Below are 27,285 nucleotides of genomic sequence, written 5' to 3'. Positions count from 1 at the left end.
AGCAACTTAATAACAAAAATAAAAATATGCAGCCTTTTTTTAGGTGTATCACATTTTGCAGAATTGGCATGATTCTTACAAAGACTGCTTTTTAACTTTTTATACTATATCGTCTTAATAAAGTTTAAATTAACTACCATCGACAGAACAAATGATATACAGTTAAATTTAAAACAATTATAAAACGAATGGATATGGTGAATTTGTCAAAAAGACAACAACACCTCCGAGATAATAAAGAAAATTTCAGATCAAGGCCCCCTGGACAACCAGAAATAATTTCCTCTATATACTCCAGCGACATTAAGTAAAATAAAAGTGAAAACAAAACAAGACATACATAGAGCCGAATTTTCTGATTTGGGCCAAGCGCAGAAAATGTGGAGAGGTTAAAGTACTTCGGTGTGATCACAACCCTCCTCTTTTTAAAACCCATTTGAGATTGAAGAATTTGTTCGGTATAGACAGGTTTTGATTCACATATTTAGTACCACTGGGTAGGTATTTCTACACGGAGAATAATATAAACTATATAGTTTTAAAACATAAAAGATAGATGCATTTTCCGTATATTTCGACCCTTTGTTATATTTTACCGATAGTTACACAAAATGCAATAAAAATTTTATTAACTTCGAAACACGTCTGCTTTGGGCAGGTTTTTAATTAATTCATGGTTCGGACTCCACTGTCTGCATATTTATATTGTCAAAACTGGTGGGGACAGATAAATGTTCTTCCGGAAATGACCCTTGACGATTTTATATGAACCGTGTAAGACGAGGTCATTCGCGCTCGTCGTCTGAACTCGTTCTCTTAATCAATGAAACGCCTTAAAAGTAGCAGCGTCATAGACATATGCAAGAAAAAGGCAAACGAAAACATAACGTCACTATATACTCTGTTTCCAGAAATGGCAGCACTCTCTAAGAGAAGTGAAAGAAATAAAAATGTTCTCACGGAAGAAACAGATACTATACTCGTTGCAGATCAGACTACTCAACGATCAGACTATCTTTAAATCGTTGGAATAGTTCTTGGTCTTCCCATTCGTTTCGCCACGCTCCACGTGAGAAAGAAACTTGAAATTCTCGAAGTCGTGAAAGATAACCCGATCTTTAATCTTCACTCATGTAAGAATTCTGAATGCGTTTAGTCAAACCACTCATTAATACACATAATGTCAACATTATTTTGTCAAGGAGAACTTAGTAGAGACTTTTATTATTCAGTACATTATACATCTGTACGTCTCATTTTCTTCACTGCATAAATCGTCCTCTCCAGCTTAATATGTCAAGAGAATCAGTTGTGAACTGTCACCGGCAAATTGTGTTTTTGTGTCATTTAAATTTAGAAAATATTAATTCAACAAAAATAAAGATGTGACTTGGTCTTTCAACAATAAATAACAACATGTGTTATTCTAAATTTCAATTTAGCTCATTCCATTGTTGTTTTAACGATTTAAAGTAAATCAATTGAACCATTTAAGAAATCTGTCACGTTACTACTGCCTCCCTATTCGTGATATGTAAGTTTTCCACGATCAAATCTTCTTATCACGCCACAGACCGTTCGGTAAGAAATAATTTGTTATTCTACTCTTTGCAATTGTTTAAAATTTTGTAATCAGGAAAGATACTAAAGCATGACATGAGTGACATTATTTGTGTGAGTAAGTAACATTTATAATGATTTTCCATATTTGGTCGATAATGAATGTTATTTATGGTTAATTATTATATCGAAGTTTAGATCTACTTGAGCTCATTAATCTACATCGTATATCGGACCATGATCTGTTTCAAAAGCAATAATGTGTCTGTTTATTTGTTCACTGAGATACTTGCTCAAAGTTTATTGGCCTATTGCTCATAATTATTGTTAATTATGAGCATAATTATTGTTATATGTACTACATACTATATGATAATTCAATTTTAGTATCTCGTTGGTAGATATTAGATTTTGGACAATAAATCAGTTATGCTTAAAAAAATTTAGGCTATTGCTGTGATGGACGGAGGTCAATATATGCCCTCATATTGTTTCGTTTAAACTCACTTCACTTACCTGTTGTCACTTGTGGGCGGCCATGTTGCTCTGGGCAAAGTCTTATTCGGTGATGAGAATGTATGAGACTGTGAACCGCACATTTAGCAGCTCCATTGCATTCAATGGGACCTCTGTGTGCTTCCGCATTGACAGAGTGTGTCGGGGAGCTACAATGTGGTAGCTAGATTCTTTTCGCATTTTTTAATTGTGTATATGGATTGTCTCGATCTGTGTCTCGGTATTATGTTTAGTTCATGCACTTGTATTTTAGTGTATCAGAATTGTCCATTTTTTGATAATATGATATTGCTTTGCCGATATTGAAATTGTTTTGACAAGTAAGTAACACGCAGAGAAACTGTTTTTACTCTATTCCATAGTAAACCTCTCATACCTAACTAAGGTACCGATTTCATTCTCGAATAGATATATCATCTATTGTGTTCTGTATCATGTTATTTGTTAAATGTTGTCATCGGGTAAAGATATAAACCAAAGGGATTGTTACCATCAACATTAAATCTATCACGTTAATGCTCCTCTTTCATTTATTTTTTTAATGTTGTTAAGTAAATGAATGCAACATTGAATTTGATCAGTCACGTTTGAAACAATTCTTTGTCTATTTAATCCTAATTTAGCACTAAAACAGGCAATCATTCACAATTTGTGCGTGCCCTTCTGTCCTTCGTTGTGGTAAATCCCTAGGACAATCCTTCATTCTTGAAATAGACCAGACGAGGATGGGTACTTTAAGGTAGTGAGAGGGAGTTTATTAAAAAACTATAACTTATCAAAGTGCAGAGGCGCTGAGTCAAGGAAGACCTAATAAATTTTCATGTAACCAAATTGCAAGCTAAAACAAACGATGAAAACTTAGCCATTTTAAAGAGAACCATCTGTTTTAATGAAATGCATATTAATACTGCTTGTTTATTAATGCATTTATGGATGTTCTTTTCTTTTATTGTTTTTGGTATTTCTGGCTGTGTACGTTTATGTCCTCAGATTTCTTGACACTTTACACCTAAACCAGCATTTCTTCAAAAATATGATCTCCACTGTGAATCACTGACTATCAATATTATATGGATTTTCAAAGTAAGAAAAACTCCACAGTTTGAAATTTCGGGTTGGAGATGCATAAAGTAGAAATGAATCCTGTGGACTAGGGGAGCTAGATTGACCAACGACTAAATCTAAAGGGAGAAATGAGCAAACAAAACTTCTCCTTGTTTGTGCTCTCTTTGACAGTGATTTGTAAAAGATTAAATGAACGAATATGTCAATATTGTTAGTTTTCAAACAGAATTTACTCAAGCTTGTCCTTGTCATTGTTGTCTAGATTAGGCCCTGAGTTGAAAATGTCAAAACTATTCACTTTTTACAACAAATAATTACCTTTCTCTAGGAATTTTTCAATTCAAACAAGGATACAAACTCTCGTTATCAAAACTACTATGCAGTTTAAAAATCTTTAAACTAAAAAAAAACTTTGGTTGTACCTCATATATTTTAGCAATTTAAGATTCCAATCAAGATGGAAAGTCAAGGATAAGGAGATGTAGTGAATACAGGAAATATTTTGTCTTTCTTTATAACAAATGTACTTTAAATATAACTCCACCTTTTCTACTTTCCAAAACAAAAATGTTACTAGTGAACCCATACCCCATGAGTACCACTTTTTTATGATGAATCATTATTGCGCTTAAGCAGAGTGTTTTATACCTGTCTGCCTTCAATAATGTATATGCATTTCTTTCATTTTTTTCTGAATGATTTTTCACCGATATGTATTATATTAAAATACAAGTAACTCTTATGTTTTGCCAACAAGTAAGTGCTACGAAATCAGATTTCATATTTATAGTTTTTATTAACAGATGTTGATATGTACCAGCACTTGAGAATCATGAACTTTGTTTCATGCCTAAATAGTGTCCCAGCACAAAATAGTTCATTTTGCTTTTGCTTCCTTCTCGCTACATCTAGTGAAACTTTAAAATGGATTACCACTTAAAAGAAATCAAGGAAAAAATGATAACAGTGCCTTTGATAATTGCAAAATGTTACAATATGTAAATGCATGCAAATATACATGTATTTTAGCCACATCATATGGAAGTACAGAAACCTCCTCTTGATGAGAAATATTCTTACATGTACATATAATTGTGTGCAAAATCAGGCAAAAATAGAGGTTGCGTGGTTATCATTGTCCCAGGTTTTTACTGGTTTTTAAGCCACCTAGTCAGTACTGGTTGATTGAAATTTTGCAAACAGTATTTCTATAGCATTATAATTTCTGTCCTACATTATAAAAAGTTAATACAATAAATAGATATTATATTTTAGTGTTCTGAAATGTTATTCTTAAAATATCTCTATCAGCTGTCTTAATTAAGAAAAAATAAACACTTCCTCCTCTAAAATAATTCAAATTAAATTTATCTTAAATAAAACATAACAAACTTTACAAAAATGTAGTACAGTATACTTCATGAGCACATCTTTGTTTCAATAACTCTTAACAACAGGTGACATAAGTGAGAGTAGAATAGGTTACTTTTCACCTGACTGACAGGTGGCCATTGTTAACATCCCCTTATAACCAGGAATATCATTAAAGTGGTTTGAAGTGGTGAGTTTAAAACAATAAATTAAAGTCATTTCATGTACTAGAAAAAACTTCTAAATACAGAAACTGGAAAGTTTACCAATGATATTACTTTAGGGCTTCGCCCATGTATGGTTTCTAGTTACCTGATGATTTATAATGATTTGTTTAACCCCCCATTTCAAAATATCTGGATCCATCCCTGTATGTTGATTTATTTATGAGCAATTAATGTCACACAGTAAAGTAAATAACAAATTTGATGCATGTATTATTATATTTCAAATATCATAATATAATGTATGAAATCTTTATTGAATACTGAATTGCATATGCCAGTAACCATAGTTAGAGCACATGTAAGTTTTCAGTATAAATTTCCTGTGCATAGACATACAAATGTAAACTGCAAATATTGCTAAGACATATGATAACTGTTCTACACTAGCAATTTTTACAGTAGACCTATAACCAGTTCTGAAAATATTAAATCAGTGTGTACATTGGAAGTATATGAACAAACTTATGTAGATCTATACCTTCACTTACCTAGTACATTGTACATGTATGAATGTCCCTGAAAATCAGCTCTTAGGAAAGGTTTTGGGTGCCTTGATATCCATTATATTTTCAATCCACTTTCATGGAAATAGAATTTCTAACCTAATTGACTTTGTCCTTCATGTGTCATGAAAATCCTGTATCTAACTTTAAGATCTGCATTCTAAATGTATATCTTGACAATGCAATAAAATGAACCATATTGATAATCAATTATGACTTGCATGTACATGGATATAATACACATGTACATTCCATACTGTACATTACATGCCAAAATCTGTATCACATGCGGTATCAACACAAGACTCCTTTGTCAACCCACTTAGGGCTATTGGTCGCGGGGTGATATAGGTCGAGGATTGATACCCAATCAGATACAGATTTTGGCATGTCATGTTCATCAAAACACATATTTTAATTATAAATGTACTTCAAGTGTGTTCTGTGTGGGGTATGATATAAGGTATGCAATATAGGTCTAGGGGTGTGATATAGGATATGCAATATAGGTCTAGAGATGTGATATAGGGTATGCCATATAGGTCTAGGCGTGCGATATATGGTATGCTATATAGGTCTAGGAGTGTGATATAGGGTATGCCATATGTAAGTAGGTCTAGGGGAGTGATATGCAGTATATAACGTGCATATAATGTATGACTAAGGGTGCGATATAGTCCAGCGGTATGATATAGGGTATGCGATGTACATGTAGGTCTAAGGGTGTGATATACAGTATGCCATATAGGTCTAGGGGTGTGATATACATTTTTAATGTATGCAATATAGGTCTAGGAGTACGCGAAATAGGTTTAGGCTTGTGATTTAGGGTATGCAATATAAGTCTAGGGTGTGATATAGGATATGTGATATAGGTCTAGGGGTGTGATATAGGATATGTGATATAGGTCTAGGGGTGTGATATAGGATATGTGATATAGGTCTAGGGGTGTGATATACTGTATGTGAAATAGGTCTAGGCCTAGGGGTGTGATATAGGTTATTTAAATCACAGGTCAGCCACAATGATAATGATTGAAAATTTGAGAATGGGGCAATTTTTAATACAATAAAACTGTAATCAAATCGTTTTTAACGTATTTAGGAAAATTTTCAGCAGTAATATCATAAGCGGGGATTCTTTATGCTCTAAAAGTTTGTTTGGCTACATATAAATACCTAATTTTTACTAGATATCCCTCATTTTGATAGATCAAGATCAACTACTGAATGTGATAAATATGGCACATGACTTCATTGCATCCCAATCTAATTCAGATTAGATTTTAATTGCTCCCCCTTTTTCCTTTGTCGCATGACTTCATGTAACATAGTGAGATTGGGGAGCAATTAAGATCTGATTTTAATTACATTGCCTTTCATTCTTACCTTTGAGACAGACATTGTTTATGTTTCTGCTTTCGAAATCATATTAATTTAACAATTCCATGACTCAAATGTTTATTTTCTAGTTTAAATACTTCATATTGTTTGCTACATGTACATTTGTATGTTTATTCATGTACATGAAAACATTGCTTGCATTTTAAATTCCTGGGATCAAATCAAACACACATGATATATGTAGGATTTACATGTATTTAACAGTACAATGTGTATAAAATATAAAACAACTTGAAAACTGTTAGCATATGTAAAAATATTTTTATCAAAATCGTTCACAAAAATACCTGTAATTTACAAACACTAGAACATTTTCTCAAACCTTCAGGACCCATCTGGCAGAGGCGGATCCACACCTTGAAAATGAGAGGTGGCAGCTTGGGTTGCTCAGAAAAAGGGGGTGCTAGGACATTATTTGCCATTTTTGTCAATTTTACACATGAAAATTATAATTTTCCCATAAAAAAGAGGGATGCCAACCAAACTCCCCCCCCACCCCCGCACCCTAACTGTAATTATTAACATTAAAACTATACTTACGTCTTTTGTACATCACAAACAAACGTACATTGCAGCTCCGACAATCCGTTATTAGAGGCTCCCGACATTCGCAATAGATTTTTATAGTCATGATAGTAGTCTATATTTAACTCCTCTTAAGATTGATAAACAATGTACACTTTCAAACCTACAGGACCCATCTTGTAATGGTAGACATTAACAATATACTAACAACTCAAAGAGTGTACATTGCAGGTAAAAAAAAATCCGTCATTAAAAACTTCCGACATCTTCTTGTGAATGTTTGACCGAGTTGCTCGAATAACCAAAAACTTCGTTGTTAACCGAAAACCAGATTGAAAATCCGAAAACCTCAATAAAACACGTTTTTGGGTGGCAAAATTGCTCACTGTGTTATTTAAACACACTTGCAAATAAGTTTTTTTATTAGTATTCCAGCACTTTCTAGATACCTAACGAAAGTAATAATCAATATTGCGTCAGTACTTTGAAATTAGTTACATGTCCTTCCGACGCCATAATGTTTTCGGTTATTGAAGGCACCGTGTTTGACCTGCGTCAGGTCAATTAGAAAATATAGTCCTGCTCGCTCAGACAAAATTCAAATAGTTTAAGATAAGCACATAATCAAAGAAATATTGCAATTCAACAAATATTACAAAATCTTTGATATCATAATACTTCCATCTCTTACGAAAAATAAAGCATCACATATTGTTCGGCGGCGGAGCGATATACTAATGTAAATTTGGAAGGTGGAAAAAGGGAAGGGTAAAGAGAACAGACCGCGGAATATTTAGGCAATTCCATGTGGCATTATCCACTTCCGATTGAATTCCACTTGCCGACGATCTCTAAGTCAAGTTCAGACTATAAATAGCCTTCCTTAACAACAATAGACGTTTATCAAACTTCAATTGAAAACCAATTCGGAGTAGACTGGTAAAATATCTATTAAAATTTGCTCTTTTTATTCAGATTCTGATTATGTGTATAAAAGATTCAATAAAATATTTAAAAAATATGGAATTCGTTTTAGTAAGATACAATGAGACATCTGAAGTGTTTATTACATCTTCACTATGAAAACGAATGTTACAAGGCTTTCTAAAGTGTTATCGCCAACATGGTATTTTATTCACAATGTATTTTTTACAAAATAATCTCTTGTTGAAAATGAACTATTACTTTACGTTTGAACATTTTATACCCTTATATTTGGTTAAATAGTTATGCAATATTTGTTTAAATCCTAGCAATTTATCAGGGAGGGTCATACGTGGTGTAGTCGCTAGGACTGTCGTGTTTTCAGATTTTCATGTTTTTGTTTCATGTCAGGTGCACCTGGTCCATGCTCACAGTTTTTATTGGAGTCCGAGTTGCTCATTTACTTTTGTTACTTTGTATGTATGGTTTTAGTTACTTTATGTTCTTTGTTGTGTATGTCTGTTTTCCATGTCTGGTCTTTGTCCCTGGATTACATTCTTTTGATTACCGCTATAAACTTGGTTCCCTTGATTACTCTTGAATTTAAATGTATCAATTTATTGAGGGGGGTATCATTTTTATTAATCATGCTAAATGAAAGGCACATGATAATTATTTTGTTTGGTTTCATAATAAATGATTATGTTTTTCGTCTGGTTTCGAAAACCATATGCCAATGTTTTCTAATATAAGCACAAAAACGTATATTTCTATAATGGTCATAGGACAGAAAACTTATGTTTAAAACATATGGAAACATTTGTTTCAGTTTTTCTTGTTGTTTCTTCACGTTAGGCTAAAGTACAAAAAAAGGAAGTTAAACGTTCAATTCTAAAGAGTTTAAGACACGAACTTTATGAAACACGGATTTTTTAATTGCCAACGCTACAGACAAATTACCTTCAAACAAGCTATTGGCTAAGGACATCAGCTTCTATAAAAAGTTCAAACGTTTATGCGTCTTGGAAATTGAATAGAATAATTTTTTCCCGAGTTTTTGGTCTGTAAATTATACATTCAAACAAATCAAATGATTTTAATTGTGACAGGCACGATGTGCTGTGTCTTTTTTATATCATCATCGAACTTCCGGGAAAGGACAACATACTCGTTTGGACCGATCACGCTCGAAACTTCGTGATTAAAAAGCTTTTTTGAAAGGTTAAGCTTTAAAAAGGTTCGTTCGATTACTAAGCATTCCACTCTGCTAAATACGTTATTTTTAAATTTCATTGTATTTTCATACAGTAGGTCATGATGCAAAGTTTAACTGATAAAAGTTTAAAATTATTGCAACATTGGATGTATGTAAATTTATTTTCCATTTCATACCCATATTTATAAGATGAAGGTTTTAATAAAAAAAATTATATACTCAAACATAAAAATGAACTAAGCGAGAGCTTAATTTCCAACGCCACAAACGTTAATAGTTGTTTAAATTACACCAGGTCTCGATTTACAAAAAAACAAAAATGAACTCATTGATATTTTCCTTAAATCTTTAGTTTCAGTTGACTTGATTAATCAATATCAAAGTCGGGGAAGTTTAAAAAAAAAACATCAGTTTCAGAATTTATATAAAAAGTAGTCACAGGTTAGCTCTGTACGTTTTTCTTTCATTCGATTGCTTATTATTATTAAATTTTTGTGTTGTACAGACAGCTTGATATATTTCAACTAGAATATTGCTATAAAACGGGAAGAAAAAACAAAATACTAACAATGCTGTGGTCCTTTTCACGAAAAATCGTAATTGAAAAATTAGTCGTAAGTTATGGCGTCATAGTAAATCAAAGTATTGTGACGTCATAACTTACGACTAATTTTACACTTACCATTTTTTGTGACAAGGACAATTGGTGTTTGGTTGCAGTCTTTTATTCATAGCTTTATGTTTATGATATTGTCTTGTTACATGATCATATATACTAATAGTAAATCACATAGTGAATCACAGTCTTCAAAAAACGTTTACTGATAGTGAATCACACAGTCTTCAAAAACGTTTACTGATAGTGAATCACACAGTCTTCTTGAATTGACCTGATATTGAATCACAGTCTTCAGAAACTTACCCGGAACTGAATCACACAGTTCTGAAAAAAAAATTTACTGATAGTGAATCGCATTGTCTCAAAGAAAATGACTGAAAGTGAATCATCTAGTCTCAAATAACTTGACTGACTGAAAGTGAATCACACAGTCTCAAAGAACTTGACTTCATACAGTCTAAACAAACTTGACTGAATGTGGATCGCACAATCTAAACGAACCTAACTGATAGTTGAATCACACAGTCTCAAAGAGGTTTTACTGACAGTGAATCACACAGTCATAAAGAACTTTTGTTACGTTTCACGTTTCTGTCGATTTGTTCCATTTTTTTCAGGCAGCTGAATTCTGAAAACCATTTCCTTACTACATTAATTATCTTCTGAACTGACGTTTACTTTTTCCCGGACGCAATATAATAAAACATTATAGTGTAATTGCAAAAACATATTTTGATTTTGTTTTATCATTTTCAATCACAAGTTGTAATAAATAATAGATGAGTTTATATGATTAGCCGAGTATCTAAATATCATTTATTTATTTTAATTCTGTTAATTCTGAAAATGTCAAGCACTTAATACTTCCAACTTGTTGTTTCTCTCTCCTTAACTTCCCTTGTATATGTTCTGCTTTTTGAACGTCAATCTAATTCAATGACAAGTAGTTACTGTTAACTCTGTCAATCATATTTATCTATTAGAAATATTTCTTTGGGAAAAATATCAAGTCAAAAATTTCTGGTTTGTCTGACCTGAAGACAATTGGTAAGTCATAAAATCAGCTCTTTTCGATTTGCTGTTATATTGCAAATCAATGTTATCTGAAATATGATAGACTTTGTACTATGATATTGTATTACCCTAAAAAGTCTAACTCATGTCTGTCTATTTATATATTTGTTTGTGTGATGAGAAAACAAATGGACCGATTCAGTTATAAACTTTCGGATTGATCCAATTTTCTTTTATAGCAAATGTCACTATATCTCAATCAGTTGTCAAATGATTGAGGAATAAACATGCTTTAAAAGTACATTTTATGATATGTATGTAACATGTCTCAATGGAGATGGAACTACACTACTTATAGAGTTGTGCTTAGTATTATTCTCATATGTAGGCGTCGCCTTACTGACTAAATATAATCTCGAAGTGCTCTTGTTCCTATCAGTTGTTAAAATGGGTGCTAAAATAGCTAAACATCTAACAACATTCTAGCATTTGAATCATAATTACTTCCTTGAAACAACTGAGTCAATTTGTAAATGCTTTTTGTGTTATCAGGACCTAATAGATGCATGATGGAAAGAAGCTGATAAATAATTGCCTCTTTAGAAATGCAAGGAAAGCAAAGATAAACAGGTTAAGAATAGTGTTCTAAATAACGCAAACAATTACTAAATTAGCTGCAATAAATGATACAGTGCTTCAGAATGTATCCTTGAGTGAAAACAGATCGACTTAATATATAGTGCAGGTTAATTATAGTTCCTCTATATAGTTCGTAAAACACGGTACTTTGTTTTCGAATTTGCTAACTATAACGAAAATATGTCAAAAAAGACAACAACCCCACCGGGATGATAAACGTCAGCTTAAGGCTTAAAAGAACGACAAGAAAATCCTCATGCCACAGGACTGGCTGCAGCTGGACCCAAGACTACATTATACACAGATACTGCGAAATAGTTGCCCCTATATTCTCAGCAATATAAAACTAAACTGAAAGTGAAAACGAAACAAAATATGTACAGACGCGAAATTTCCTACCTTTGGTCTGGCGCACAAAAAATGCGGCAAGGTTAAAGTACTTTGGCTTGATCAGATACCCCTTTTTAAAACATATATAGGGCAACATATTAGTGAACCAAAATCTTTGATATGTTCAGTGACACCTGTCTTAATTCACTATCCATAGGAAAACAAAATCATAGTCACATAAGTCGATCGGGATATTTGTTTAATGACGTCGCATTATTGATAGTTCACGTGACATCCGGCATACTTCAAAGTGATTTTTTGAATGCCCCTACTTATTTTCACTACAAAAGAAATCAAAATACAGCATTTACAGTGCAGTTATACAGTTTTTCTTTTCGTTTTTAATGTTCACGGAAGGTTTGGTTTAAGATCACAGAATTGAAAACAAAAAATGTTTATTTTAAAAACTTGTGTTCCCCAGAACTTGTTTCATATCATTTGAAGTTGACTTATTTGGTGTAACATACATTTCAAGTACATAAAAGAAAGGATAAAAAGAAATAGGAAACTCCCCTGAAAACCTCATTAATTCTTACAAGTAATAAAACAACATAACCGAAATGTACTTATTGAGAAACTCACAGAATGAACCCTGCTGAAAACAGGGGACAAACTCGGGGCTCTGAAAGGTTATGCAGTTCTGCCTCTTGCTTTTTATTCAAATAACGATTCATATGACAAATTATGCAGGTAACGAAACGCAAAAATGTTTTGATTGTCAAATTTTGTCAGTTTGAGATACATGTTTGTCATCTGCATTATTAGTTATTAATCAGGATCTTTTATCCTTAAAAATGTACTTTGTACAAGTTAAATGAACTCATGTTCCAAGATCCAATGCGATAACATGATGAGAAAGCATAAGCAACACATGTATAGTTAATCCTGTTCATGAACCTTTATTACAATTGAACACAGCTTGAAAATTGTTTGCTCAGATTAAGTTTTTATTCGAATGATTTCATAATTAACGATGAAGTCAGATATATTCTTTACAAACATGTCCTTGTTAAGTATATTGGAGTATGGGTATTGACTTCTTATAACAAAAGATAATGTTTCCTTAATGATATACCTGGCAAAATCTGTGGTTATTCATGAAAATATAGGAAACTCATTATTATAATATGTTATTATTGAAAATCAGATATATAAATCCAAATTACTATGTTCGCAAAATACCATTGAAAAAAATCCTATTAACACGTTCCCAGTTAGCTCAACTTGCTGTCGACAAATCCACGATGGACGCTTCAAATTTTTAAATAAAATACAATTATATGGCTCGCATATGGTCGAAAATTTATGAAACCACCATAAATGTACTTATTTTCTTCGTGCCCATCAGCACTTAAGACGCCACAAGTGCCTGCCTTGTACTTTCTTCTCTATTTAGCCACGTGCTGGTCCAGGTATCATAATATTAGACCCGCAGCAGTGCTAAGATTGTCGTAAAAACCTGACCGCAAACCTCAGTGGTGCAGCGTGTTGGGAAATGTGGCACGTTCCTAGCACGTTCAAGAACCCTGCTGTGGTACTTGATAGGAGTAGAACCTTTGCGCTTCGCCACAGGATGCTTAATTGCCCGACCCTACCCATCCCTGCCTTTTTCTAGTGGCAATCTTAATTTTCTTTTTATCGTCCATTTTATGTTCAATGCCTGAATATAGATGAAATATTGCTGCTGGGGGTTAAATCCCAACAATAAATAAATCAATCAATCTTCGCTATTTACTTTCTGGTCTTCCCTATATCTTTAATCTCTTGTTCTTCCTTCCTTCGTCAAGTCTCCTTTGGGCGTCCTCTTTTTCGCTACCCTCAGGTGTCCATCTTAGTGCAATCTTCGTGATATCTTCTCCTCCTTTTCGCAAAGCATGCCCAATCCAACTTTAATCTCCATGCAGCACTGTCTGGTCTAAATGTAGAAATCTTTATTTGATATCTTTTTAGGCCAATAAATTTTACAGATTTTTCGAAAGCAGGTGTCATAGTGACTGATCCACTTTTCCATATAGATTGCAGTTGGCAGAATGCATCTCCAGCCTTGCTTATTCTGGCTCTGATATCTGCCGCCTTTCCATTCGTGTTACTTAACATGCTGCCTAGATATTTGAAGTCTTCAAGCTCTTCTATGATGTTATTTTCTAGTGTGACTGGTTGAATCTGTATTACTGTTTTCAGTCATTATTTAGTTTTCTTCTCGTTAATGGTCAGGCTTATACTTTGTGCAACTTCATTTAATTTTGTTTTTTTTTACTCTGCATGTTGTTAACATTGCTACAGAGAAGGCAGTTGTCAACAGCAAAGGCTAAGTCTTCTAACAAGGGGTTCATGGTCCATATGATGCCTGTGTTGTTTTATTTCATAGTGTTCTTCTCAAACACCAGTATACTGCAGTAATGAATAGGAAAGGAGATATGATACATCCTTGTCGTACTCCGAATTTCATCGGGAGCCAATCTGACTGTTGACCATGATGTAATATACAGCATTCATAGTTGTTGAAAGCTTGTATTAAGACAACTATTTCATAGTAATCCATATGCTCTTAGGATGGACCACAAGCAGTCTCTTCTGATGATATGAAAGGCTTTTCGGAAGTCTATAAAGTTAAGGATTATTTCATTTTGCTACTCAATACTTTGCTCTATAATGTTACGGATGGTAAAAATGTGGCCAATACATCCTTATGTCTGATCTAAATCCTGCCTGCTTGTTTCTTAGCATCATCTATCCTATTTGATAGGACTCTTAACAGTATTTTGCTGGGTACTGATAGTACCCCACCAGTTGTTGCATTCACTTAAATCTCTTGTCTTGGGTAGTTTTATAATGAGTCCTTTTGCCCAATAATTAGGAATATAATATGTCCAGATGTGCTGAAATAAGTTGCTTAATACTTTAATACTTATCTGCTTGTTTCCAGATGCACTTTCAGCATTTCTGATGTTATAGAGTCCAAGCAAGGTGATTCCCCATTTTTTAACTTGCCTTCCTGATCTCTTGCTTCGATACTTCTTCAATGATTATATCAAATTCTTCTCCTAACACTTCTATATTGGGAATGTCATCCTGATGATTATTTTTAAAGTGCTCAGCCCATCTTTCAAGCTGCTGTTTTCTGATGTTAAAACTTTACCAAAGACTTGCATGGTTTGCCTGCGTTGGTTTGCTTTACACTTAGTTGTTATTTTGTCTTTGGCGGAGTATTCTTTCTCTAAGGCAGTTTCAATTCTCTCAGATTTTGTGTTGGTTAGTTTTATCTTAATGTCTTTTCTTTCTTGAATGCTATTCCAGATGTTGTCGCTTATCTATCGCTTTCTGTCGTATTTCCTGTAACATTCATGAATGTAGGCTGTCCTTGGGTATGTTCTACGCTTATGTAGAAAACAAAATACTGCATTACATTATCCATGTGTATTTAAATTTTACAACCTCTTGATTTCACTTTTTACAACTTAATTAATTTAAACACACAGTTCCTACCGTAAACATAATATAGCTGGTTTAGGAATAGCAAATACAAAAAATGTCACAAAAAAAAGAATGAAACTGAGTTATATCTAATCAATGTTCAAACTAACCATAACAGACTAACATTTCATTTTTTTTTAATTATATAATACCTTTGAATCTCTTTGACAATAACTTGAAACTGATAACAAGTTGTTTATAAGATTAACCGAAATAAGACTCACGTACAAGTTAAGTTTAAATGCCAGAATTAATTGGCAGCAATGATGTTTTGACACAACTGTTGTACTGAATATACTATAAACCAACTTAATTCGCAGATACTTTACTTTGCCTTTCAGGATATGAATTCGATATCGCTGCAACTTTTTTCATACAAAATGACTTTATGATTTATTGAGGGTCTTAAACAAAACCAGGAAAGACTGAGAAGAAACTCGAAATGAGAACCTTTAGATTTTTTATCCATTTTACGAGTGACTGATCCGGTCATTTAGCACATCATAATTGGTAAAATGCAGTGTCTAGTTCTATATTGCTCAAATTTAAAATAAGGAAGTACAAAGACAAAAATAATCAGTTCTGTTGTATTTTTTTTCTTTTATTATGACAAGTGCAATCAAGGCATTCGAACAGATAATAAATCTCAATACGAACAGTCTATGCTAAGAAAAGTATATTGTCTATCATAATTCATAATGCAAAATAAGTATAATAGACCTTTGAACTGGCTTGTAAATTAATAAACCGGAGGACTTGATACAAGACAGTACTCCAATAATCCAGATAAGCGGTCTTTGGTCAAGCTTCATCCCGTATTGTCCAGTATAAAGATGTTCATACCTTATTAAAAACTAGATAATAGATACAATCATAGAAAATCTGGTCATTTGATGAAAAAAACCCTTAAGGCTAATGGTTAATAAATCCCACCAATCGTCACTGTCTCGTTATGGTAATTATATTCAAAATAAGTTCGTTATCCAAGTGATGAATGTCCTAGCACTGCGCGAACAAGAAATTCACTTGGCAGATTCAAAATAATGATTTGGTTTCTATAATTCCACAATCGACCATATGAAACAGCAATTAGACTTATATGGTTCTTATAATGCTGCTGTTCATTCATTATTGGAAAACTTATTCCTGATAACAGGAACGTTACAAGGGAAACATGTGTTACGTTGATTAAGGTAAGGTTATTGAATAGTATTCTATTATTTTTTGTTTTAAACCAACAATCTTATTTTGTATTTCCTTTTGTATACTTATCTTATCTCAAAGCTTATAAGACTCCGTGTTGACATCGACATGTTTGGGTTTTTTTTTTCAAAGAACAATTTTTGCAATTTATTAACGGATAAATTTCCGTCCCTAACGCAGAACATCCTTTATAGCACGTTAAAGGGTAATTCCTTATATCATATAATTTAACTAAACTTCAAGTTTGGTCTGCGAAGGGGTGTGATGTAGGGAACGCGATGCAGACCTAGAGGTGTCATTTAGGGTATGCGATATAGGGTAAAAAATATAGGGCAAACACTTATAATGTATATACAAAAAAGGTATATTTAAATCTAAATATATGACGCAACGATTTAAGTAGGACTCCAGCTAAGGATCATGCAAAATGTGATTCATGGGTAAAAAGCCTACATATTTTTATTTTTGATATTTTGTTTGAAATGTCATAGTAAACAGAAATTAACATGTGGTTTTTCATATAGCCCGTGCTCTTAGGAGATAAAAATTACATAAAATGCACTGTAGATTTCAAAATTAAGGGAGATAACTCTGTAAATGGCACTCAAATACAATAGAATCTACTGGATTTTCAATGTGAATTATCTCCTAAGATCAGGCAGATTTGAATGAATAATAACACATTTCATAGTATAGATCCATAAAACAACCTAATTACAAAAATAAAAATATGTAGCCTTTTTGGGGTATATCACATTTTTCAGATTTTGCATGAGCCTTACAAAGACGTCTACTTAACACATGCAAAAACACAAAAACAAGAAATAGAGATCAAGATAAACATAAATACAACTACGTATAAAGCCTTGAAACTTATTAAAAAGAGAGAGACAAATCTAATGACTAAAAACTCACAAATAAACAAACATGAGTGACAACAAGTGCTGTAAATGGGTAAGCAAGCAAATATGTAAAATCCGGTAAACGTCAAGTTCGTCTGTTGTAAATTTGATAAAACCTGAAATCTAACTGAAGATATTTTGTTTTTTTACAAGATACTTGTGTTGCTTTGTACGTATTATTTTGGTTATTGTGTGTTCTTTGTTGTGTGTGTCTGTTTTCCATGTCTGGTTTACATTCTTTTGATTTCCGCTGGCATCTTTGTTCCTTTGATTATTCTTGACTCATCTGTCATATTGAAATTCATATCGGTTAATCAAATTGTGATGACGAACATTAAAGTTCTGTCATAATTAAAACAACAAAGCTGAATATGAACATATAACTGTCTACGAAGCTTATTTGACAATATTCTCGTTGTACTAAAAAGCCATGTACAAATGTCATGCACGAATGTAGCACAGTAAAGTTTACTCTATAAGTTAGAGATACTGATATTTTAACATTACTGTTATGTAATTAGTCGAAATGATCTCGTTTGTCATAAAGCTTCGATTTCAAATGTCCTGTGTCATATTTGTACAGGGAAAAGTCTAGGTATGTTGCAAATGAAGATTCTTCAGTTATCACTTTAATTTCAAGTTCATCTTAGACCAAATGTTAGTGATCCTTTAAGCATGATTTTTTTTCAAAAATAAAGACACATCATCTAAATAACGGAAACCGTAATTGAAGAACTGGCTCAGTCGTTTTTCTTCTTTTTTTTTTGCAATCATAAACCATAAGAGATGTTCCCATTAAAAACATCTTGGAACATTACATCGCAAATGTATCTATAAAGGAAAATACTCTCGGAAAGAAGATCATTAAGAAACAAACAAATCGCTTTTGATAGTTTATCAATAATGTAATTAATCATGATTATCAATGTAATTAATCATGATTATCAATGTATTTGTCACTAACATTTAGGAACATTTGACATAAGGAGGTAGACCTAGGGTAAGAGACACAACTCTTAAAAATCATTGAAACGTTTGTATTCAGGTTTTTTATCATTCTCATGTAAGCATTTCATATTTTTTTACAATATCACTTTAAAATTCGAAACCAAAGGCTGATGATATGGCGTCGGCCGGGTCCGGCCACCCTAATGCTCGAAAATTTGGTTGTTTTTATGAAATTCTGGAAGTTACTGGAACATCCCCTCCTTTGATGCATATTGTTTTATCTACACAGCTGCCTTTTTATGCAAGCAATATGTTTGACTATAACCCAGGGACTTTTATTATCGTTTTTGAAATACCTTCCCAAATACTGTTTTGTATTTATCGACCAAGGAATCGGAATGTTTCGCAAGTTTTCTTATTTTATTGTTGTTAATTGTTTATATTTCATAATAATTTTATTCCTTAATCTTTCAAACTTATGTCGCATAAGGTAATTTATTTATGAACCAAACAATCACCAATGTAAGTAGTCATTTCTCGCAAAGAGGTAAATATTGGTTTCTAATGAAATATACAGTAATATATTAGATTATATTAACAACATCATCTATAGTAAAACCACGAAATCCGTAGATTAACTTTGTTACAAAGTCAGAGAAAATATTTAGAGTTTTAAAAACATAGTATTAAAACAATTCAAAAGCTCTGAAGCACGGAAGCTTTATTCCCTGAATTGCATTTGGTACAACGTCTTGGTGCTGGATTTGTCTTCCTATTTTGATTTTGAGTAATGCTTATGTACAATTTATTTTTGGATGTTCATCTTCCTATGCATTCGGTTGTAAGATTGTTGAAGAAAGGTACGGCCATGAAGCTCATTATAGCATCAAGGAGGACAGGGTTTCTTTTCTGTGCGTCAAAATTGGATGACTCAGATTTATTTTACTGGATAAAAATGTTAAGTTAAGCATAATTTTTGCATTGTGATGCAGTGTTTCGATTTCCCGGAAGTAAACAATAAAATGCAGATCAGTCTCCGGATTTCAATACATTCTACATCAGAAATTACGGAAGGGAAACTGAAACCAGAACGAGACTTACAAACTCTATTGCTTTTAGAAAACATTTTTTAGAAAACTCTTTTGAATGAAATACCCTTGGAAACAAACTTTGTCATGTGCTACACACTGCCTATGTCTTCTATGGACACCCCTTTAATCATATATTTTATTGATTTGAGTCTAAATACTATTCTTTACTGTATATTTTGAAAGAGTAATCATAAAGCACATTTCAATGTGTTGTTTACTCCGCTCTTGTATCTATGCCGTGGATTGACTTTTTTCAAAGCACATTTTATTTTGAGTTAGTGTCTATACTTAATTAAATAAAATGCTCTTAAAATTTGTTCTATATTCATGGTACACGAATATCCTTAAGCAGATCCGGCTATTCAAACAATAGTGTATTTGTTGAGTGTCACCATATATATTTCTTGTTTTGCAATAAGAACCATGAATCGAGCAAAATAATATATTCCAAGAACAATGACCAAACACGGAACATAGAAACATACAACAGAGAAATAACCAAAATGACACGTACAAAGAAACAAAAGCAAATGAGCAACCAGGACTCCGCTTGAAACTGGTACCATAAACCAGGCGCATCGGTAGGGTAAGCGTCTTCAGCTTTTCTAGAAAACCCACCGCATTGCTCTAAAAATGTCGCGTCCGGGGTAGAAAAACTGTGAACAAATCTGACCATGAAACTTCTGTAGTAATGACTTCTATCTTGATGCAAGAAACATGTATACAAATCAAAATGGTCATCTATGTACCTAAATATATTTTTTGTGACGCAAATAACATTTATGTTTTTTATACTTGTCATAAAATGCCTTAAAATACTTGCGTACATTTATATGGTTGGTACTTTTGTATTTCCAAACAACTATTGCACATTTTGGTATAAGGGAAATTAACGTTCTCACAAATTGATTATTTTGGCATTTTGAGAATAAATCAGTTTAATTCTCCCAATCGAAAGTAACAATTTGTCTGCAAATGGAAAAGCAATGTACACGTAACTCTGAATAGCTTCTTATGCAATAAACTGTCACTGATACTAACAAATGCAGTTAATTTACTAATGCGACAATCCGTTCGTTTGATGTTATTCATGAAGACATTGTTTTTTTTTTTTTTTTTTTTTTTTTTTTTTTTTTTTTTTTTTTTTTTTTTTTTTTTTGTGTATATGCGTCTGTTACTCTGTGAAATACCAAATATCCATTGAATCAAATTATGATCGGCGCTGTATTTTGTAAATACAGATTCTCATGATTTTTAGGACATAAGACGTGAAACTTTTCTGTGTTACTTGGTTTCATAACAGATGAACGAATCGGGAATAATTCGTATTTTTTTTTTCGTTTAGAATTGAATATTTTCAAATTATAGATCCAGTAATTCAGCTTGATCGGCCTTAGACATATTCTGGTTGACTGATAGTGGTAATTTTGATTGCATTAGTGTATCACTTATTACTATAGCTGCAATGAGAGTGATTTATCCTGTCTTGCATGCTCGTTTTTACTCTGTACTGAATTGCTGGAAGAACATATAGTTTCAAATAAATATTCAGTCAATTATCGGTTTCATCGAATTATACACCTCAATAAACAACGAAATCAGACCTTAACAAACTGACCATATCAGATCTGTCGATAAACAAAATAAAGTTTAATTGTATCATACACCTCAGCAAATAACGATAAAATATGGATATAAAACAAATGAATTAACTGACTGGCCAGAAGCATACAACAAAATTAAATTATATTACACACCTCAATGGCGAAATCAACTCAAGATAATTTTGTGGTCAACCTACGATTGTTCATAGAATGAAAGTCTCATAATTTACATACTGTTCACTTTATTGCTTGTTTATTTTATATCGGCTTTTAAAAGTTTTGGGGAATCATGCTTCCCCTTTTTAATTTTTTTTTCAAATTTTCATCTCTGATCAATTTTCTCGTAAGATCTAAGTACATTTCAGTGACATGCAATCAAATATGTAACGCCATATTATGCGATAATTGTGCTTCGTGCAATTCAAGGTTATTTTTTCTCAAAATTAAGTTTAATACCATACAACTTAGGTTTAAAGGCATGGAACTGAAACAAAGCGCAAAATTAAATTTCACAGAGAAACAGATTTCAGGGCAAAAACAAGACAATAAAGACTCATCTTCATTTGCACTTCTATATGCCAGGATAACTCCTTCTAAGAATTATAAAGCGGAAATACCTTAACAGTTACAATGTTTCTCTCTTTTTTATGAAAATAATTCATTTTTGTAACTTTAAGCGATCTGAAGGACTTGTTTTGTTTGATTGTTTTGTAAGGAGTCAGTCTTCTTTGGGGTCCAGTAATTAGTTTTGAACATTTCTTTTAACATTATCCTTCCATTTCTGTTTTATTCTAGACAAAACATATATTTACACTATATAATATATTTTATGAAAGGATTGTTTTAAGTCAGGGCGGATTCTGACACTTTAAGAAGGATGCGTGTCAACCAAGGTTCCTAAAAAAAAAGGGGTGATGCTAGGACATATTTACTATATCATTTGTCAATTCTACTCATGAAAATGACAAATGTTCCCATAAAATGAAGGTTACCCACCCACTGGATCGGCCATTTTTTTAAGTAGTAGTGTTTACAAAAAAAAATAAATAAACAGAAGATACGTGGATGTCAAAAACCCAAAAAGTTCTCTTTTATTCTAAAGCAGTTACAGTCCACGTGTATATGATTGATTGATTGATTGTTGGGGTTTAATGCCATAGCAGCAATATTTCAGATAAATTGTATTATGAAATTGACAAGACTTTGCCTGCTTGATTTAATATAAGAGAGATATGAAAGTATGGTTTCTTCCTAAAAACAAGTATGTTACTGGAAAAGACTATGGTTCAATAAACGATGTATATAGACCGAAAAGGTAGGATTTTCTGCACCTTGTATTAGTTCTACCATTGACAATCTCTGACTTATATACCTTAATATTAGTTTTTAATTAGTTTACCATATCCATTTGGATGTTTACTGATAGGTTGACTCCTACATGATTCTTACGTGGATGGATTTTAAGTTACGGCGTGAAATTAACTAAATTTCTGCCTTTACGACTTTTATAGCGTTTTCAATCTAAACACTATCTTCGGTAATTTGAAACTATAGCCAGTTTTAAATCTAAACGACTGGAACACCAAGACGATAGGTTACGGTCTACGTTACAAAATATGGTACACTACATAAAAGGGGTGTTTGAAACATTGAGTATTAAGTACCATAAGAGGTATGCAGTTCGGGATATACATAATTTATCACAATGAAGGTTTCGTACTTTATTTATACCACTCATTCCAAGTAAAAAAATACAGGTTATCATACTAAATCTTTTTCTATTTCATTTTGTCTTGACTTTTTTTCAATTTTTCGTTTAGTTTTGTTTATCTTTGTTAATCGAACCATGCTTTAAATTCTCTATAAATGAATACGGGGCAAACAACTACGTCTTCCAATCGAACAAAATATTCAATTCAACAGCTGTAGGTCAATTTCGGTGTAAACATAGTGACATTTTTGTTAAATCGGTTCGTCCATGACATTTTTGATCTGATTCATATAGCATTTGTCTGATCTCAATGCAGTGTTTATTTGCATTAGTGATTATGTAGCAAGTAGATGAAGTACGTTCTAATTCTTTATATTCTGTTTATTCCATAGACCAAATACTTTTTGACCGATATTATTACTATACATACGTGTACTCGGAACACTTCTTATATCTCTATTCGGAAATTCATCAAGGACATTTAACAATACCTTAGAATATAAATATTTAATTTAATTAAGATACTGTCAACTAATGTTATTTTAAATCTACTTAGTTTGGATCAAATATTTTATTACGCAACAATTTTGTACAAATAATAAAATTAGTTTAGAACTTTCTGTGGTTAACTTATGAAATTTAATTTAGTTTGGCAAAATATTATTTTGGCTATTTATTCCGACGCAGTCAGTATTTAGTTCGCTTTTTAAACCATGTGACATCCATGATGCTTTACTATAGCAATGTAATTTACAACCTCCCATTTCATAGGTCAAAAGTGATAACAACCGTAATATTCAAGGCTTCAGTTGGTGCATTTTTCAATCAAAAACTATTTTTGACTTTAACAAATATTGGTCTATTTATTGAACCAATTAAAAAAAAAGTTATTGAAATATGAAACATAGCACAGTGATCGCACAATTCACGAAATAAAATCTAAATCTGATTTGCTATATACTTTAATTAAACTAACTAAGCATGAAAATGCGTCTGCTATCTGTTTTTAAAGATAGTAATTATTGTATCCAAATGTTGACCATTTTTATGCTTCATTTGGTTTGTTATGTAAGAAAATATTTATTTGAAGTATCTGTTTTACCAAAGAAAATAAATATCAAAGTAGTCAAGCCAAAAACTCAATATTACTTATATACATTCAGGGTCTTTGGCTGCAATTTGTATCAACTTATGGTGGTGATTGTTACAAAAGTACTTTTAAGGAAGTAGACCTAGGGTAAGGACATTACTTTTGAAATCAGTGATATGTTTGTATCATATTAAATTTCAACAAAGCCTATCAAGCTTTCATTTGGAACAGAATGAAATCAATCCAAGTTACTTTGATGCTTACATGAGATTGATGTAAAATGCTGAATATAAACGATCCAATGATTTGCAAGAGATGTGTCCCTTACCCTTGGTCTACCTCCTTAAGTGGTGTTAAATTTTTATCTATTGGTAATGTCTTTGTGTATTTTACCCAAAATTATACCCTTTAGACAATAACTTCATTATCATGTGAAAATCATATCAAAGTAAACCAAAGACCTGATATATAAGTATAAATTCTTATCTGAATGTGCTCATATAGGTTGATGCTTCAAAATGCCAGTGAAGCATAAAGGGAAAGAGTAATCAAGGGAACCAAGATTATAGCGGTAATCAAAAGAATGTAATCCAGGGACAAAGACCAGACATGGAAAACAGACATACACAACAAAGAACATAAAGTAACTAAAATCATACATACAAAGTAACAAAAGTAAATGAGCAACTCGGACTCCACTAAAAACTGGGAGCATGGACCAGGTGCATCGGTAGGGTAAGCGTAATCTGCTTTTCTAGAAACACCCGCCGAGTTGCTCATAAAAAGTCAAGTCCGGGGTAGACAAACGAGGGAAGGAAAACTATGACCCGTAGAATAAATCCGTTCTCATGGTGCTGATGGATACACCATAACGATCCACGAGTTCATGATAATGACCATAAAACTTCTGTAGTGATGACTTCAATCTTATAGCAACATAACCTTGTTCCAGAAGCCTATTTGTTAGAGTTCTAGCGCGATACAAAAAGTCTGCGTAGTTTCGGCAAGCTCTGTCATAACGTATGAGTTGTGATATGAACACTCCATACGCAGGAGCCGAAGGTATGTTGCCACAGATGAAAGGAAAGTTGACAATTCTGAATGAAAAGTCATCACGTTTGTCGTAAAGTGTGGTCAATAGTTTTCCTTTACCATCTTTATGAAATGTATAGAAAGGACATTATGGTTAAACGTTTTAGGGGTCAGCTGCAGCCTGTCTTGTGATGAGAGTTCATTGAAGAGTCATGGGTGGCTTGGGCTGACATTTTTCATACCGATGGGATTGCCGTCTCTTTGACATATTCACAATACCCATTCTCGTTGTTATGTTCAGCGTTTTGCAAATGTTTAGGGTATTGCAAGGTCTGTTTGCTTATCTTTTAATCAAGCCTCTTATAGCATCGATTCATCTTTTACAGATTCTGTTATATGCTACAAATATATAACGAAAGATCAAAAATTGCAAATCAGAAGTAAATTGAATGCTGCGTAAAAATCAAATTGAACGTGTTACATAATAGTAATTTGTTAGTTCTAAAATGTGTTTGAACTGTTGGATGCAGATAATTGCATTCCTATAAACGTTAAATGGACCTTGTGTGTACAGTTGCAAGTTCTGAATCTGCCTTATTAAGAAATTGATTCTAAAATATTTTTGTTTTGACATGCAACATTTCTTACTGATTTTGCTTTATTGAACTAAAAGATTCCAATCAGTGTTATTAACACGACTGCTCAGGACATTGTCGTTTTAGAGTTTATTTATGATAATAACCATGTTTGGAAATAGCAATTATGAACAAGCTGTGTTAAATGACGTTTCTAAAAAGAAGGACTGACACGAATGCAAATTACTCGACGGAAAACTACGGACACCAGCACGGATATATAATCAGTCTCGCTAGTGCAAAGGCGTTTGACATTTATTGCATAAGTAATACTGTCTTCTTATTTCAGCAAATTGATTTAAGTACCAGTCTATATAAAATTCAGATACTGCCCATTTTAAAGTGATTCGTGGTGACGAAAACCGAAGAAACAATACTTTTTCAATCTACTTTTTTTTTCAAAGTGGTAATTTCATGTACAATCTATATAAACATTATCTCAAAAGCGAAACACCCAAATGAAAGACTTTCAAAATTGACTGGTTATGTAGCTGATTCTGATTAAGAAATCAGTAAAAGTGAATTCGGTTGGTTTTTGACATGCATGATTCGCCTGCTGTCTGCATTTTAAAAAGACGGGTACTTAAATTCAAGATATCAGGATTTTAAAGCTTCATAACAAATATCAAAACAAATACAAAATAAAAAAATTAAAATTCCAAATATGCACCATAAAATATATCATGGACGGTCAAATATCGTGATAAAAGAACTGTGATATCAACAGCAACATTTGACAATCACTGCCACTTTTACAAAATAAACCCAATATGTTTAAAACTTAATTGCACGAATTCTTTTCAAAATTTCAAACTGAGTTGCCGTTAATAAGCACCAAATTTATTATTTTAAATTATTAAATGTTTTCTTTTTTCTGTTATAAGAAACAATTAGAGATTCTTTTCTATACAACGGTCAGATTATGAAAACAACATTTAAATTTAGGGTTTTTTATTTTCCATTTCATTTGATTATTTGATAAACGAAATGAAAAAAATCAGATTTGTTTTAATAAAGTCAGAAAAATAAACAAAATTAAAATCCATAAAAAAAAAAAATAGTTCTACACTCTTGACAGTAAAATTCTAAAACATTCGCGATGGACCTCACGCTTTTTATTTGCAAATTTTACTCACGTGTACACTTCAGTGATACAGCCAATATTCTATATATTATCACAGTGTCTCCAATTAAATATACCAAATGAACTGATGAATTCATGGTAGCGATTAATTATATTTTGAAGTTATTAATTTAACTTTTGAATGAAGTTATGTAGCACTCCATCTAAGGATCGTGCAAAATGTGTTTCATGGGTAAAAAGCCTACATATTTTTATTTTTGGTATTTTGTTTTGAAATGTCATAGTAAACAAAAATTAACATGTGGTTTTTCATGCTCTTAGGAGATAAAAATTACATAAAATGCACTGTAGATTTCATAATTAAGGGAGATTACTCTGTAAATGGCACTCAAATACATTAGAATCTACTGGATTTTCAATGTGGATTATCTCCTAAGAGCAGGCAGATTTGAATGAATAATTACACATTTCATAGTAAAGACCCATAAAACAACTTAATTACAAAAATAAAAATATGTAGCCTTTTTTGGGGTGTATC

At 32.3% G+C, this 27,285-nt stretch overlaps 1 protein-coding gene across 3 annotated transcripts in view; it reads left to right on the top strand.

Annotated features, from left to right (window-relative positions):
* The first annotated feature begins 1,501 nt into the window (after positions 1–1,501).
* LOC148621269 (G protein-coupled receptor 83-like) overlaps positions 1,502–27,285 on the top strand; it is a 28,002-nt gene continuing 2,218 nt past the window's right edge. Inside the window, exon 1 of one of the 3 annotated variants that reach the window (XM_088575432.1) lies at positions 1,502–1,581. The gene's annotated coding sequence lies outside the window, so the exon portion shown is untranslated. Of the gene's footprint in view, positions 1,679–16,456; positions 16,641–27,285 lie in introns of those variants that run through there. The other 2 variants (XM_088575434.1, XM_088575433.1) reach the window with 2 other exon arrangements.

The sequence above is a fragment of the Perna viridis genome, chromosome 3 (assembly GCF_037379345.1).
Source record: "Perna viridis isolate PV_CMFRI_1.1 ecotype Kerala chromosome 3, ASM3737934v1, whole genome shotgun sequence".
In the NCBI taxonomy this organism is placed as follows: Eukaryota; Metazoa; Mollusca; class Bivalvia; order Mytilida; family Mytilidae; genus Perna; species Perna viridis.
The sequence above is the reverse complement of the archived record's forward strand: the minus strand, read 5'-3'. Positions and strand labels throughout refer to the sequence as shown.